The sequence below is a fragment of the Mobula hypostoma genome, chromosome 18, assembly GCF_963921235.1.
Source record: "Mobula hypostoma chromosome 18, sMobHyp1.1, whole genome shotgun sequence".
Classification (NCBI taxonomy): Eukaryota; Metazoa; Chordata; class Chondrichthyes; order Myliobatiformes; family Myliobatidae; genus Mobula; species Mobula hypostoma.
In genome coordinates, this window is record NC_086114.1 from 1157986 (window position 1) to 1173143 (window position 15158).

The following is a 15158-nucleotide window of genomic DNA, read 5'->3' on the forward strand; positions in this document are numbered from 1 at the left end:
CCACTTCCTAAAGATGTCCTGGGTACTTTGTAGGCTAGTACCCAAGATGGAGCCGACTAAATTTACAACCCTCTGCAGCTCCTTTCGGTCCTGTGCAGTAGCCCCTCCATACCAGACAGTGTTACAGCCTGTCAGAATGCTCTCCATGGTACAACTATAGAAGTTTTTGAGCATATTTATTGACATACCAAATGTCTTCAAACTCCTAATGATGTACAGCCGCTGTCTTGCCTTCTTTATAACGACATGGATATGTTGGGACCAGGTTAGATCCTCAGAGATCTTGACACCCAGAAACTTGAAGCTGCTCACTCTCTCCACTTCCGATCCCTCTGTGAGGATTGGTATGTGTTCCTTTGTCTTACCCTTCCTGAAGTTCACAATCAGCTCTTTCGTTTCACTGGTGATTAGTGCCAGGTTGTTACTGTGGCACCACTCCACTAGTTGGCATATCTCACTCCTGTACACCCTCTCATCACCACCTGAGAATCTACCAACAATGGTGGTATCATCAGCAAATTTATAGATGGTATTTGAGCTGTGCCGAGCCACACAGTCATGGGTATATAGAGAGTAGAACAGTGGGCTAAGCACACACCCCTGAGGTGCACCAGTGTTGATCGTCTGTGAGGAGGAGATGTTATCACCAATCCACACAGACTGTGGTCTTCTGGTTAGGAAGTTGAGGATCCAATTGCAGAGGCCCAGGTTCCTCAACTTCTCAATCAGATTGTTGGAATGATGGTATTAAATGCTGAGCTAAAGTCAATGAACAGCATCCTGACATAGATGTTTCTGTTGTCCGGGTGGCCTAAGCCATGTGGAGAGCCATTGAGATTGTGTCTGCCATTGAGTACTGTGATGACAGGCAAGTTGCAATGGGTCCAGGTCCTTGCTGAGGCAGGAGGTCAGTCGAGTCATGACCAACCTCTCAATTCAGCCCGGCCGTATTTACCTTGGCTGAACTTATCCCAAGGGTATTCACCGTAGGTGTATTAATACTGGGTCTATACACCTCAGGCGGAATCACCCCTATTGTATTTACCACGGGTTTATTCACACTGAGCGTATTCACCTTGGCTGGACTCACCCTGGGTGTATTCACCCCAGATATATCATTCCAGGTGTACTCACCCCTGTTGTGTTCACTCCCGGTATACTCACTCCAGAAGAATGCACCCTGAGTTGTATTCACTGCTGGTATATTCACTCCTGCTGTATTCACTGCTGGTGTGTTCACTCCTGGTGAATTCCCCCTGGTATATTCATCTCTGGTATATTCACTCCTGGTATATTCACCCCTGGTATATTCACCCTTGTGTATTCACTCCTGGTATATTCACTCCTGGTATATTCACCCTGGTATATTCACTCCTGGTGTATTCAGTCCTGGTATATTCACCCCTGGTATATTCACTCCTGGTATATTCACTCCTGGTGTATTCACTCCTCGTGTGTTCACTCCTAGTGAATTGCCCCTGGTATATTCATCTCTGGTATATTCACCAGTGGTATATTCACCTCTGGTATATTCACCCCTGGTATATTCACCCCTGGTATATTCACACCTGGTATATTCACCCTGGTGTATTCACTCCTGGTGTATTCACCCCTGGTATATTCACCCTGGTTTATTCACAACTGGTATATTCACACCTGGTATATTCACTCCTGGTGTATTCACTCCTGGTATATTCACCCCTGGTATATTCACCCTGGTATATTCACCCTGGTGTATTCACTCCTGGTATATTCACTCCTGGTGTATTCTCTCCTGGTGTGTTCACTTCTGGTGAATTCCCGCTGGTATATTCATCTCTGGTATATTCACTCCTGGTATATTCACCCCTGGTAAATTCACCCTGGTGTATTCACGCCAGGTATATTCACCCTGGTATATTCACTCCTGGTGTATTTAGTCCCGGGATATTTACCCATGGTATATCCACCCCTGGTATATTCACTCCTGGTATATTCACCACTGGTATATTCAACCTGGTATATTCACCCTGGTATATTCACTCCTGGTGTATTCACTCCTGGTGTGTTCACTCCTGGTGAATTCCCCCTGGTCTATTCATCTCTGGTATATTCACTCCTGGTATATTCACCCAGCTGTATTCACTCCTGGTATATTCACTCCTGGTATATTCATCCTGGTGTATTCACTCCTGGTATATTCACCACTGGTATATTCATTCTGGTATATTCACCCCGTTGAATTCACTCGTGGTATATTCACTCCTGGTGTATTCACTCGTGGTATATTCACCCGTGGTATATTCACCTCTGGTATATTCACCCCTGGTATATTCACCCCTTGTATATTCACACCTGGTATATTCACCCTGGTGTATTCAATCCTGGTATATTCACCCTGGTGTATTCACTCCTGGTATATTCACTCCTGGTGTGTTCACTCCTGGTGAATTCCCCCTGGTATATTCATCTCTGGTATATTCACTCCTGGGATATTCACCCCTGGTATATTCACCCTGGTGTATACACTCCTGGTATATTCACTCCTGGTATATTGACCCTGGTATATTCACTCCTGGTGTATTCAGTCCTGGTATATTCACCCCTGGTATATTCACCCCTGGTATATTCATCCTGGTATATTCACCCTGGTGTATTCACTCCTGGTATATTCACCCCTGGTATATTCATCCTGGTATATTCACCCTGGTGTATTCACTCCTGGTATATTCACTCCTGGTGTATTCACTCCTGGTGTGTTCACTCCTGGTGAATTCCCCCTGGTCTATTCATCTCTGGTATATTCACTCCTGGTATATTCACCCCTGGTATATTCATCCTGGTATATTCACCCTGGTGTATTCACTCCTGGTATATTCACCCCTGGTATATTCATCCTGGTATATTCACCCTGGTGTATTCACTCCTGGTATATTCACCCCTGGTATATTCACTCCTGGTATATTCACTCCTGGTGTATTCACTCCTCGTGTGTTCACTCCTGGTGAATTCCCCCTGGTATATTCATCTCTGGTATATTCACACCTCGTATATTCACCCTGGTGTATTCACTCCTGGTATATTCACCCCTGGTATATTCACACCTGTTATATTCACTCCTGGTGTATTCACTCGTGGTATATTCACTCCTGGTATTTTCACCCCTGGTATATTCACTCCTGGTATATTCACTCCTGGTATATTCACTCCTGGTGTATTCACTCCTGGTATATTCAGCCCTGGTATATTCATCTCTGGTATATTCATCCTGGTATATTCACCATGGTGTATTCACCCCTGGTATATTCACCCTGGTGTATTCACTCCTGGTATATTCACTCCTGGTATATTCACTCCTGGTGTATTCAGCCCTGGTATATTCATCTCTGGTATATTCATCCCGGTATATTCACCCTGGTGTATTCACTCCTGGTATATTCACCCTGGTGTATTCACTCCTGGTATATTCACTCCTGGTGTATTCACTGCTGGTGTGTTCACTCCTGGTGAATTCCCCCTGGTATATTCATCTCTGGTATATTCACTCCTGGTATATTCACCCCTGGTATATTCACCCTGGTGTATTCACTCCTGGTATATTCACTCCTGGTATATTCACTCCTGGTGTATTCAGTCCTGGTATATTCACCCCTAGTATATTCACTCCTGGTATATTCACTCCTGGTGTATTCACTCCTCGTGTGTTCACTCCTGGTGAATTGCCCCTGGTATATTCACACCTGGTATATTCACCCTGGTGTATTCACTATTGGTATATTCACCCCTGGTATATTCACCCCTGGTATATTCACACCTGATATATTCACACCTGGTATATTCACAGCTGGTATATTCACTCCTGGTGTATTCACCCCTGGTATATTCACCCTGGTATATTTCCTGGTATATTCACACCTGGTATATTCATCCTGGTATATTCACCCTGGTGTATTCACTCCTGTTATATTCACTCCTGGTGTATTCACTCCTGGTGTGTTCACTCCTGGTGAATTCCCCCTGGTCTATTCATCTCTGGTATATTCACTCCTGGTATATTCACCCCTGGTATATTATTCCTGGTATATTCACCCTGGTGTATTCACTCCTGGTATATTCACCCCTGGTATATTCATCCTGGTATATTCACCCTGGTGTATTCACTCATGGTATATTCACCCTGGTGTATTCACTCCTGGTATATTCACTCCTGGTGTATTCACTGCTGGTGTGTTCACTCCTGGTGAATTCCCCCTGGTATATTCATCTCTGGTACATTCACTCCTGGTATATTCACCCTGGTGTATTCACTCCTGGTATATTCACCCCTGGTATATTTCTCCTGGTATATTCACACCTGGTATATTCACTCCTGGTATATTCAGCCCTGGTATATTCATCCTGGTATATTCACCCTGGTGTATTCACTCCTGGTATATTCACCCTGGTGTATTCACTCCTGGTATATTCACTCCTGGTGTATTCACTGCTGGTGTGTTCACTCCTGGTGAATTCCCCCTGGTATATTCATCTCTGGTATATTCACTCCTGGTATATTCACCCCTGGTATATTCACCCTGGTGTATTCACTCCTGGTATATTCACTCCTGGTATATTCACCCTGGTATATTCACTCCTGGTATATTCACTCCTGGTGTATTCACTCCTGGTATATTCACCCCTGGTATATTCACCCCTGGTATATTCACACCTGATATATTCACACCTGGTATATTCACAGCTGGTATATTCACTCCTGGTGTATTCACTCCTGGTGTATTCACCCCTGGTATATTCACCCCTGGTATATTCACCCTGGTGTATTCACTCCTGGTATATTCACTCCTGGTATATTCACCCTGGTGTATTCACTCCTGGTATATTCACTCCTGGTGTATTCACTCCTGGTGTGTTCACTTCTGGTGAATTCCCTCTGGTATATTCATCTCTGGTATATTCACTCCTGTATATTCACCCCTGGTAAATTCACCCTGGTGTATTCACTGCAGGTATATTCACCCTGGTATATTCACTCCTGGTGTATTCAGTCCTGGGATATTCACCCATGGTATATTCACCCCTGGTATATTCACTCCTGGTATATTCACCACTGGTATATTCACCCTGGTATATTCACCCTGGTATATTCACCCTGGTGTATTCACTCCTGGCATGTTCACTCCTGGTGAATTCCCCCTGGTCTATTCATCTCTGGTATGTTCACTCCTGGTGTATTCACTCGTGGTATATTCACCCGTGGTATATTCACCTCTGGTATATTCACCCCTGGTATATTCACCCTGGTATATTCACTCCTGGTATATTCACCCTGGTGTATTCACTCCTGGTATATTCACCCTGGTGTATTCACTCCTGGTATATTCACTCCTGGTGTATTCACTCCTGGTGTGTTCACTCCTGGTGAATTCCCCCTGGTATATTCATCTCTGGTATATTCACTCCTGGTATATTCACCCCTGGTATATTCACCCTGGTGTATTCACTCCTGGTATATTCACTCCTGGTATATTCACTCCTGGTATATTCACTCCTGGTGTATTCAGCCCTGGTATATTCATCTCTGGTATATTCATCCCGGTATATTCACCCTGGTGTATTCACTCCTGGTATATTCACCCTGGTGTATTCACTCCTGGTATATTCACTCCTGGTGTATTCACTGCTGGTGTGTTCACTCCTGGTGAATTCCCCCTGGTATATTCATCTCTGGTATATTCACTCCTGGTATATTCACCCCTGGTATATTCACCCTGGTGTATTCACTCCTGGTATATTCACTCCTGGTATATTCACCCTGGTATATTCACTCCTGGTGTATTCAGTCCTGGTATATTCACCCCTAGTATATTCACTCCTGGTATATTCACTCCTGGTGTATTCACTCCTCGTGTGTTCACTCCTGGTGAATTGCCCCTGGTATATTCACACCTGGTATATTCACCCTGGTGTATTCACTATTGGTATATTCACCCCTGGTATATTCACCCCTGGTATATTCACACCTGGTATATTCACACCTGGTATATTCACACCTGGTATATTCACTCCTGGTGTATTCACTCCTGGTGTATTCACCCCTGGTATATTCACCCTGGTATATTTCCTGGTATATTCACACCTGGTATATTCAGCCCTGGTATATTCATCTCTGGTATATTCATCCTGGTATATTCACCCTGGTGTATTCACTCCTGGTATATTCACCCCTGGTATATTCATCCTGGTATATTCACCCTGGTGTATTCACTCCTGTTATATTCACTCCTGGTGTATTCACTCCTGGTGTGTTCACTCCTGGTATATTCACTCCTGGTATATTCACCCCTGGTATATTATTCCTGGTATATTCACCCTGGTGTATTCACTCCTGGTATATTCACCCCTGGTATATTCATCCTGGTATATTCACCCTGGTGTATTCACTCATGGTATATTCACCCTGGTGTATTCACTCCTGGTATATTCACTCCTGGTGTATTTACTGCTGGTGTGTTCACTCCTGGTGAATTCCCCCTGGTATATTCATCTCTGGTATATTCACTCCTGGTATATTCACCCTGGTGTATTCACTCCTGGTATATTCACCCCTGGTATATTCATCCTGGTATATTCACCCTGGTGTATTCACTCCTGGTATATTCACCGCCGGTATATTCACCCCTGGTATATTCACCCTGGTGAATTCACTCCTGGTATATTCACTCCTGGTGTATTCACTCCTGGTGTATTCACCCCTGGTATATTCACCCTGGTATATTTCCTGGTATATTCACACCTGGTATATTCACTCCTGGTATATTCAGCCCTGGTATATTCATCTCTGGTATATTCACCCTGGTGTATTCACTCCTGGTATATTCACTCCTGGTGTATTCACTCCTGGTGTGTTCACTCCTGGTGAATTCCCCCTGGTATATTCATCTCTGGTATATTCACTCCTGGGATATTCACCCCTGGTATATTCACCCTGCAGTATTCACTCCTGGTATATTCACTCCTGGTATATTCACCCTGGTGTATTCACTCCTGATATATTCTCCCTTGGTATATTCATCCTGGTATATTCACCCTGGTGTATTCACTCCTGGTATATTCACCCCCGGTATATTCACCCCTGGTATATTCACCCTGGTGAATTCACTCCTGGTATATTCACTCCTGGTGTATTCACTCCTGGTATATTCAGCCCTGGTATATTCATCCTGGTATATTCATCCTGGTATATTCACACATGGTATATTCACTCCTGGGATATTCACCGCTGGTATATTCACCCTGGTGTATACACTCCTGGTATATTCACTCCTGGTATATTCACTCCTGGTATATTCACTCCTGGTGTACTCAGTCCTGGTGTATTCACCCCTGGTATATTCACCCTGGTATATTTCCTGGTATATTCACAGCTGGTATATTCACCCCTGGTATATTCACCCTGGTTTATACACTCCTGGTATATTGACCCTGGTATATTCAGTCCTGCTGTATTCAGTCCTGGTATATTCACCCCTGGTATATTCACCCTGGTGTATTCACTCCTGGTATCTTCACTCCTGGTGTATACACTCCTGGTGTGTTCACTCCGGGTGAATTCCCCCTGGTCTATTCATCTCTGGTATATTCACTCCTGGTATATTCACCCCTGGTATATTATTCCTGGTATATTCACCCTGGTGTATTCACTCCTGGTATATTCACCCCTGGTATATTCATCCTGGTATATTCACCCTGGTGTATTCACTCATGGTATATTCACCCTGGTGTATTCACTCCTGGTATATTCACTCCTGGTGTATTCACTGCTGGTGTGTTCACTCCTGGTGAATTCCCCCTGGTATATTCATCTCTGGTATATTCACTCCTGGTATATTCACCCTGGTGTATTCACTCCTGGTATATTCACCCCTGGTATATTCACCCCTGGTATATTCCTGGTATATTCACACCTGGTATATTCACTCCTGGTATATTCAGCCCTGGTATATTCATCCTGGTATATTCACCCTGGTGTATTCACTCCTGGTATATTCACCCTGGTGTATTCACTCCTGGTATATTCACTCCTGGTGTATTCACTGCTGGTGTGTTCACTCCTGGTGAATTCCCCCTGGTATATTCATCTCTGGTATATTCACTCCTGGTATATTCACCCCTGGTATATTCACCCTGGTGTATTCACTCCTGGTATATTCACTCCTGGTATATTCACCCTGGTATATTCATCCTGGTATATTCACCCTGGTGTATTCACTCCTGGTATATTCACCCCTGGTATATTCACCCCTGGTATATTCACACCTGATATATTCACACCTGGTATATTCACACCTGGTATATTCACTCCTGGTGTATTCACTCCTGGTGTATTCACCCCTGGTATATTCACCCTGGTATATTCACAACTGGTATATTCACACCTGGTATATTCAGCCCTGGTATATTCACCTTGGTGTATTCACTCCTGGTATATTCACTCCTGGTGTATTCTCTCCTGGTGTGTTCACTCCTGGTGAATTCCCCCTGGTATATTCATCTCTGGTATATTCACTCCTGGTATATTCACCCCTGGTATATTCACCCTGGTGTATTCACTGCAGGTATATTCACCCTGGTATATTCACTCCTGGTGTATTCAGTCCTGGGATATTCACCCATGGTATATCCACCCCTGGTATATTCACTCCTGGTATATTCACCACTGGTATATTCAAACTGGTATATTCACCCTGGTATATTCACCCTGGGGTATTCACTCCTGGCATGTTCACTCCTGGTGAATTCCCCCTGGTCTATTCATCTCTGGTATGTTCACTCCTGGTGTATTCACTCGTGGTATATTCACCCGTGGTATATTCACCTCTGGTATATTCACCCCTGGTATATTCACCCTGGTATATTCATCCTGGTATATTCACCCTGGTGTATTCACTCCTGGTATATTCACCCTGGTGTATTCACTCCTGGTATCTGCACTCCTGGTGTATTCACTCCTGGTGTGTTCACTTCTGGTGAATTCCCTCTGGTATATTCATCTCTGGTATATTCACTCCTGTATATTCACCCCTGGTAAATTCACCCTGGTGTATTCACTCCAGGTATATTCACCCTGGTATATTCACTCCTGGTATATTCACTCCTGGTGTATTCAGCCCTGGTATATTCATCTCTGGTATATTCATCCCGGTATATTCACCCTGGTGTATTCACTCCTGGTATATTCACCCTGGTGTATTCACTCCTGGTATATTCACTCCTGGTGTATTCACTGCTGGTGTGTTCACTCCTGGTGAATTCCCCCTGGTATATTCATCTCTGGTATATTCACTCCTGGTATATTCACCCCTGGTATATTCACCCTGGTGTATTCACTCCTGGTATATTCACTCCTGGTATATTCACCCTGGTATATTCACTCCTGGTATATTCACTCCTGGTATATTCACCCCTGGTATATTCACTCCTGGTATATTCACTCCTGGTGTATTCACTCCTCGTGTGTTCACTCCTGGTGAATTGCCCCTGGTATATTCACACCTGGTATATTCACCCTGGTGTATTCACTATTGGTATATTCACCCCTGGTATATTCACCCCTGGTATATTCACACCTGATATATTCACACCTGGTATATTCACACCTGGTATATTCACTCCTGGTGTATTCACTCCTGGTGTATTCACCCCTGGTATATTCACCCTGGTATATTTCCTGGTATATTCACACCTGGTATATTCAGCCCTGGTATATTCATCTCTGGTATATTCATCCTGGTATATTCACCCTGGTGTATTCACTCCTGGTATATTCACCCCTGGTATATTCATCCTGGTATATTCACCCTGGTGTATTCACTCCTGGTATATTCACTCCTGGTGTATTCACTCCTGGTGTGTTCACTCCTGGTATATTCACTCCTGGTATATTCACCCATGGTATATTATTTCTTGGTCTATTCACCCTGGTGTATTCACTCCTGGTATATTCACCCCTGGTATATTCATCCTGGTATATTCACCCTGGTGTATTCACTCATGGTATATTCACCCTGGTGTATTCACTCCTGGTATATTCACTCCTGGTGTATTTACTGCTGGTGTGTTCACTCCTGGTGAATTCCCCCTGGTATATTCATCTCTGGTATATTCACTCCTGGTATATTCACCCTGGTGTATTCACTCCAGGTATATTCACCCCTGGTATATTCATCCTGGTATATTCACCCTGGTGTATTCACTCCTGGTATATTCACCCTGGTATATTCACCCCTGGTATATTCACCCTGGTGAATTCACTCCTGGTATATTCACTCCTGGTGTATTCTCTCCTGGTGTATACACCCCTGGTATATTCACCCTGGTATATTCACCCTGGTATACTTCCTGGTATATTCACACCTGGTATATTCACTCATGGTATATTCAGCCCTGGTATATTCATCTCTGGTATATTCACCCTGGTGTATTCACTCCTGGTATATTCACTCCCGGTGTATTCACTCCTGGTGTGTTCACTCCTGGTGAATTCCCCTTGGTATATTCATCTCTGGTATATTCACTCCTGGTATATTCACCCCTGGTATATTCACCCTGGTGTATACACTCCTGGTATATTCACTCCTGGTATATTCACCCTGGTGTATTCAGTCCTGGTATATTCACCCCTGGTATATTCATCCTGGTATATTCACCCTGGTGTATTCACTCCTGGTATATTCACCCCCGGTATATTCACCCCTGGTATATTCACCCTGGTGAATTCATTCCTGGTATATTCACTCCTGGTGTATTCACTGCTGGTGTATTCACCCATGGTATATTCACCCTGGTATATTTCCTGGTATATTCACACCTGGTATATTCACTCCTGGGATATTCACCCCTGGTATATTCACCCTGGTGTATACACTCCTGGTATATTCACTCCTGGTATATTGACCCTGGTGTATTCACTCCTGGTGTATTCAGTCCTGGTATATTCACCCCTGGTATATTCACCCCTGGTATATTCACCCTGGTATATTCACCCCTGGTATATTCACTCCTGGTGTATTCACTGCTGGTATATTCACTCCTGGTGTATTCACCCGTGGTATATTCACCTCTGGTATATTCACCCCTGGTATATTCACCCCTGGTATATTCACACCTGGTATATTCACTCCTGGTATATTCACTCCTGGTATATTCACTCCTGGTGTACTCAGTCCTGGTGTATTCACCCCTGGTATATTCACCCTGGTATATTTCCTGGTATATTCACAGCTGGTATATTCACCCCGGTATATTCACCCTGGTTTATACACTCCTGGTATATTGACCCTGGTATATTCAGTCCTGGTGTATTCAGTCCTGGTATATTCACTCCTGGTATATTCACCCCTGGTATATTCACCCTGGTGTATTCACTCCTGGTATCTTCACTCCTGGTGTATACACTCCTGGTGTGTTCACTCCTGGTGAATTCCCCCTGGTCTATTCATCTCTGGTATATTCACTCCTCATATATTCACCCCTGATATATTCATCCTGGTATATTCACCCTGGTGTATTCACTCCTGGTATATTCACCCCTGGTATATTCATCCTGGTATATTCACACCTGGTATATTCACCCCTGGTATATTCATCCTGGTATATTCACCCTGGTGTATTCACTCCTGGTATATTCACTCCTGGTGTATTCACTCCTGGTGTGTTCACTCCTGGTGAATTCCCCTTGGTATATTCATCTCTGGTATATTCACTCCTGGGATATTCCCCCCCCCCTGTATATTCACCCTGGTGTATACACTCCTGGTATATTCACTCCTGGTTTATTGACCCTGGTGTATTCAGTCCTGGTATATTCACCCCTGGTATATTCATCCTGGTATATTCACCCTGGTGTATTCACTCCTGGTATATTCACCCCCGGTATATTCACCCCTGGTATATTCACCCTGGTGAATTCACTCCTGGTATATTCACTCCTGGTGTATTCACTCCTGGTGTATTCAGTCCTGGTATATTCACCCCTGGTATATTCACCCTGGTATATTCACCCCTGGTATATTCACTCCTGCTGTATTCACTGCTGGTATATTCACTCCTGGTGTATTCACCCGTGGTACATTCACCTCTGGTATATTCACCCCTGGTATATTCACCTCTGGTATATTCACACCTGGTATATTCACTCCTGGTATATTCACTCCTGGTATATTCACTCCTGGTGTACTCAGTCCTGGTGTATTCACCGCTGGTATATTCACCCTTGTATATTTCCTGGTATATTCACAGCTGGTATATTCACCCCGGTATATTCACCCTGGTGTATTCACTCCTGTTATCTTCACTCCTGGTGTATACACTCCTGGTGTGTTCTCTCCTGGTGAATTCCCCCTGGTCTATTCATCTCTGGTATATTCACTCCTCATATATTCACCCCTGGTATATTCATCCTAGTATATTCACCCTGGTGTATTCACTCCTGGTATATTCACCCCTGGTATATTCATCCTGGTATATTCACCCTGGTGTATTCAATCGTGGTATATTCACCTCTGGTATATTCACCCCTGGTATATTCACCTCTGGTATATTCACACCTGGTATATTCACTCCTGGTATATTCACTCCTGGTGTACTCAGTCCTGGTGTATTCACCGCTGGTATATTCACTCTTGTATATTTCCTGGTATATTCACAGCTGGTATATTCACCCCGGTATATTCACCCTGGTTTATACACTCCTGGTATATTGACCCAGGTATATTCAGTCCTGGTGTATTCAGTCCTGGTATATTCACCCCTGGTATATTCACCCCTGGTATATTCACCCTGGTGTATTCACTCCTGGTATCTTCACTCCTGGTGTATACACTCCTGGTGTGTTCACTCCTGGTGAATTCCCCCTGGTCTATTCATCTCTGGTATATTCACTCCTCATATATTCACCCCTGATATATTCATCCTGGTATATACACCCTGGTGTATTCACCCGTGGTACATTCACCTCTGGTATATTCACCCCTGGTATATTCACCTCTGGTATATTCACACCTGGTATATTCACTCCTGGTATATTCACTCCTGGTGTACTCAGTCCTGGTGTATTCACCCCTGGTATATTCACCCTGGTATATTTCCTGGTATATTCACAGCTGGTATATTCACCCCGGTATATTCACCCTGGTTTATACACTCCTGGTATATTGACCCAGGTATATTCAGTCCTGGTGTATTCAGTCCTGGTATATTCACCCCTGGTATATTCACCCCTGGTATATTCACCCTGGTGTATTCACTCCTGGTATCTTCACTCCTGGTGTATACACTCCTGGTGTGTTCACTCCTGGTGAATTCCCCCTGGTCTATTCATCTCTGGTATATTCACTCCTCATATATTCACCCCTGGTATATTCATCCTGGTATATTCACCCTGGTGTATTCACTCCTGGTATATTCACCCCTGGTATATTCATCCTGGTATATTCACCCTGGTGTATTCACTCCTGGTATATTCACTCCTGGTGTATTCACTGCTGGTGTGTTCGCTCCTGGTGAATTCCCCCTGGTATATTCACCCTGCAGTATTCACTCCTGGTATATTCACCCTGGTGTATTCACTCCTGATATATTCTCCCCTGGTATATTCATCCTGTTATATTCACCCTGGTGTATTCACTCCTGGTATATTCACCCCTGGTATATTCACACCTGGTATATTCACTACTGGTATATTCACTCCCAGTATATTCACTCCTGGTGTACTCAGTCCTGGTGTATTCACCCCTGGTATATTCACCCTGGTATATTTCCTGGTATATTCACAGCTGGTATATTCACCCCTGGTATTTTCACCCTGGTTTATACACTCCTGGTATATTGACCCTGGTATATTCACTCCTGGTGTATTCAGTCCTGGTATATTCACCCTTGTGTATTCACTCTTGGTATATTCACCCCTGGTATATTCATCCTGGTATATTCACCCTGGTGTATTCACTCCTGGTATCTTCACTCCTGGTGTATACACTCCTGGTGTGTTCACTCCTGGTGAATTCCCCCTGGTCTATTCATCTCTGGTATATTCACTCCTCATATATTCACCCCTGGTATATTCATCCTAGTATATTCACCCTGGTGTATTCACTCCTGGTATATTCACCCCTGGTATATTCATCCTGGTATATTCACCCTGGTGTATTCACTCCTGGTATATTCACTCCTGGTGTATTCACTGCTGGTGTGTTCGCTCCTGGTGAATTCCCCCTGGTATATTCATCTCTGGTATATTCACTCCTGGTATATTCACCCTGCAGTATTCACTCCTGGTATATTCACCCTGGTGTATTCACTCCTGATATATTCACCCCTGGTATATTCATCCTGGTATATTCACCCTGGTGTATTCACTCCTGGTATATTCACCCCTGGTATATTCATCCTGGTATATTCACCCTGGTGTATTCACTCCTGGTATATTCACTCCTGGTGTATTCACTCCTGGTGTGTTCACTCCTGGTGAATTCCCCCTGGTATATTCATCTCTGGTATATTCACTCCTGGTATATTCACCCTGCAGTATTCACTCCTGGTATATTCACTCCTGGTATATTCACCCTGGTGTATTCACTCCTGATATATTCTCCCTTGGTATATTCACCCCTGGTATATTCACCCTGGTATATTCACCCCTGGTATATTCACTCCTGGTGTATTCACTGCTGGTATATTCACTCCTGGTGTATTCACCCGTGGTATATTCACCTCTGGTATATTCACCCCTGGTATATTCACCCCTGGTGTATTCACACCTGGTATATTCACCCTGGTGTATTCACTCCTGGTATATTCACCCCTGGTATATTCATCCTGGTATATTCACCCTGGTGTAGTCGCTCCTGGTATATTCACCCCTGGTATATTCATCCTGGTATATTCACACTGGTGTATTCACTCCTGGTATATTCACTCCTGGTATATTCACCCCTGGTATATTCACTCCTGGTATATTCACTCCTGGTGTATTCACTCCTCGTGTGTTCACTCCTGGTGAATTCCCCCTGGTATATTCATCTCTGGTATATTCACACCTGGTATATTCACTCCTGGTGTATTCAAACCTGGTATATTCATCTCTGGTGTATTCATCCTGGTATATTCACCCTGGTGTATTC